General features: G+C 39.7%; 1 pseudogene; it reads right to left on the bottom strand.

Moving 5' to 3' along the window:
- Window positions 1-450: 450 nt before the first annotated feature.
- On the bottom strand, window positions 451-781 carry LOC103272119 (annotated as a pseudogene).
- Window positions 782-4,031: the final 3,250 nt, after the last annotated feature.

Raw genomic sequence — 4,031 nt, 5'->3', positions numbered from 1 at the left:
TCACCTTGATTTTCATAACTGTCTTAAGTTTAAATGGATTCAAATTAAAAACAATCTCCTCAGGTCAGTGGAGCTTTTCTTTCCCATCCAAGCACACACCCTACCCACCACCCATTATACATTGACTTTATCCTGTTTTAGGTCAATAAGGAGAGTTTTTAGTCACACACATAGGTTACACCTGGAGAACTGGCTTGTCTCACACACACACACACACACACACACACACACCTCTGGTAGGAGGTAATGTTGGGACAGAAGTACAGAATTTCTAGTTTGTTGTTCCAAGTATGTACAACATGCAGCACTGCTGAATCAGGTAATCATATGCACAAGGCACAGAAGATGAGGTGTGGACTCATAGAAAGCAATCAAATGGAAATAAAAAGGGCTTTTTCTTTCAGAATTCCCCTGTCTTTATTTGTGGAGGTTATCCAATACGTTCTTTAATTACATTCCACACTTCTGAATCCATTCCTGAGTTATTATGCTGTACTTTGTTTTGTGGATTCCAACAGTCTTGGGAACTAAAGGATCATCTGGATTGAGGTCACACAACAGAGAACAGATGGACAAGAGTACTTTTGAAATAGTGCTGCAGACAACTATGACCTAGAATATAAAGACAAATGCTGCCATTACTGTTAACATTTGGATGATAAATACTTGTTGTACCTGCAACCTTATGTGGTTTGAAGGGCTAATCTTTTGGGAAGTGAATTGTCAAGAAAAACACTCCATCCTGATAGAGTCTGTCTTTGGCCCCCATTATTGTATCTTGCCATGGAACATATCATCTCCAACAGGACCTGCCAATCACTGTACTGGGGATCCCATGGCAGGTCATTCAATTCCTTTGGATATTCTTCAGAGTGGTGGTGGGAGGTGGGTGGCTGCTTGCTCCAGGTAGAGGACAGGGGTGGGGGAGGTTTGGAAAAGAGTCCAGAGAGCATGAGGCTGCCTCTGTGATCACACAGTGGGAAACAATGGTAAGCCAGGAGAATGGGTCCAGAGGGACTGGCTGAGCCTGAGCCTGTTGCAGAGGTCACCCCATCACCTGTGGCCCCTTTATGTGTTGCAGCCTCAGGAATCACTGCTGCCAGAACAACTTCTTCCTTCCTGGTTCAGCTCTGCTGATCCCTCTGCCAGAGAAAAGGCCAAGATCTGGCTCTGTGAACACCTTTAGGTTCACCAGTAAGAGGGACAGGTACAAACTGCTTTCCGGCCTCATTTCTTTATTTATTTACTTATTTATTTGTTTGTTTCTTTAGAGGTGAGTTCTTATTATGTTGCCTAGGTTGGTCTCAAACTCCTGGACTCAAACATTCTTCTTGCCTAGAGCTTCCCAAAGCACTTGCATTACAGGTATGAGCCACTGCTCACTGTCTGTAAGATCCTTCTGGTTAAAGTGTCTTGAAGAGTTTGTTGAATACTCTCTGCAATAAAAAAATAATAAAAATCAGACAACAAATAATATAAAATGAAAATTATCAAAAGTGACTATTTGGGGATTCTGTAAATTACCAAAGCGATAAATAAATCCTGAAGTACTTACTCTTGGAAAAGTTCTAAAGTTTTGGGTAAGGATAGGAAAAATTGATGGCATTTTACCTGGGACTGCTCTCTTCCACTCCAGTTCAGTCTGTATGAACTTTATAAAAGTATAGTTTTACCAACACGAGTATGGCAGCAAAAAATTGCAGCTTGATGCCAAAGAGAGTGGACTTTAGTTAGAACAGAGCTCTGAGCAAGATCCTTCAGTGTTTTCAGTTAAATGTGATGAACTCTGCAGTGAATTCACAGAAAGAGCCCACAGCTTTCCTATTCCAAGGTGATGCCTTGGTTGGAACAAGTGGTATGCCAGCAGAATTTTAATACTGGATTCCTGGAATTGTGGGATGTAGCCTTGCTGAGGCTGCACCCTTTCCTGATGAATTAGAAGCTGCAGGGATGATTGATAAAGATCCAAAAGGGTCCAGTTAAAAGTACAAGCATACGAGGCAAGAACTGCTGCATTCAGAATGAAGTCCTCAAACACCACACTAATGAACTGGAAGAAGCATCATGAGCTTGTGGTGTTTTAGTGAAACTGCCCAAATCATTGATAATTATTAAGTTATGCTAGAACATAGGCAAGTCCTGAAGATTCTTGCTACAAATTAAAAATAATAATAAGAAGAAAAGTGATAGCAGTAGTGAAAAACCAAGTGGAAAATATAATTCAAAATAGTTATTTTATAGATGTTCAAATTATTCTTCCTTTGGTGGGAATAGTGGGACCAGTTATTAAATGAAAATGTGCATGAGAGAAGCATCTGCATTCTGTAGTATTATCTGGTTAGTAAATATACATAAAGCTTTGTTCATTGCACATTTAGCATTTCTGCCCTTTACTATATGTACTTTATCTCGATTTAAAACATAACAAAGCCAAACATAGACTCTTTTAAACAAAATAGCAAAAAATAAGTAAGAATAAGCAAATAATTATGGAAGATCAATCTTATTAAAGAAAAGTGTGAAATGTGCCTGGGATAATGCTAAAGTATTAGAAAATAGAAGGAAACTTTCTATGCCTCTTCTCTGATTGAGGCTACACAGATTTAGTCTCTATTTGTTTTCCTTAAAACAAAGGGTATTTTATGTCATTGTGCTCACAAAAGAGGTCCTCAGCTTTCTGTTGTCTCTCTTCAGGCTGCTGTACCCACCGGGAAATTTGCATAGTGCCCTCTAGAAAGGACTTTCCCTTGTAAGTGTGAGATAAAAGCTCAGTTTTTACCTGGCCTTGGCTGATAGAACGCCTCAGCTTACTTCTGAAAATGAGATTTTCTGCTTAGCTCCTGGGACTACTGAAGTTCTGGGTCCCTAGTAAGGATAGAGGGAGAAGAGGAAGGCGAATACCATGGGAAAATGAACTCTGGGGCCACACTGCCTCCCATGTGTACTCTTTCCACGTGTTAGATGTGTATGTCACCAAAATAGGAATTTTTAAATTGAGATCTGTGAGTGAGGAATATTCCAGTAGGGGCAGGGACCTGTACTCTGGTGAAGATTGTCATACAAAAGGAAGGGGATGGTGTATGCATCTTCTAGAAGTCCCTTTGTAGCCTGCAAATCTTGTATTCTTTCTAAAAGTTGAATATTTTTGATTTATAAATCCAAATAACACTTTTTGCAGTCTGACATTTTAGAAATGGGAAATTATGGAAATGTCTTAGTTTGTATAAATGATCTCACACTTCTCTCTCATTATTTCAGAATTTATTTGGGATATTGTGGTGACCCAGACTCCATTCTCCCTTCCCATCACCCTTTGAGAGTCAGCCTCCATCTCTTGCAAGTCTAGTCAGAGCCTCCTACATAGTAATGGGGACACACATTTGAACTGGTACCTGCAGAAAGTAGGCCAGTCTCTACAGCTCCTGATTTATTTGGTTTCCAACTGCTTCTCTGGTTCAGATATGTTCAGAGGCATTGGGTCAGACACTGATTTCATACTGAAAATTCACGGGGTGGAGGCTGAGGATATTGGAGTTTATTACTGCATGCAATACATACAAGCTTCTCCCACAGTAATATAATCTCATAAAAACCTTCACTGCTTGAAGTGATCCAGTTGCCTATGTGTGTTGTTTGGGTGGGGAGAAGCTCAGCAGATTCTCTGAGTCTGTGTAAGAGGAAGATGTTGGAGAAATCAGGGGAATAGGTCTGTCCCATGAGTACCTTGTTTATACCTCAACTACCATTCATCTATGTCTCCCTCAGCTGCAACAACCTTAGCATGTTATAAGCAGTAGAAGAATGGTGGGTTGTTCCATCATGATGACATAATGCTCATGATACAACTGAATAAAAGTGCATCTGCTTCTTACATTTGTCAAATAAAATGACCCAGAATAAATACCAGTCATTGCCACAAATAGGAATGCACCTGAAGTCCATCTGTTTTTATATATTCTGATAACATAATTATTAGTTAGTATTCAGAAATTGGTATTTTCCACTTTCTCTTTTTTATACTTTCCCTACTT

Source organism: Carlito syrichta, unplaced genomic scaffold, assembly GCF_000164805.1.
Source record: "Carlito syrichta isolate Samal-C Ts95f unplaced genomic scaffold, Tarsius_syrichta-2.0.1 Scaffold30245, whole genome shotgun sequence".
In the NCBI taxonomy this organism is placed as follows: Eukaryota; Metazoa; Chordata; class Mammalia; order Primates; family Tarsiidae; genus Carlito; species Carlito syrichta.
The sequence above is the reverse complement of the archived record's forward strand: the minus strand, read 5'-3'. Positions and strand labels throughout refer to the sequence as shown.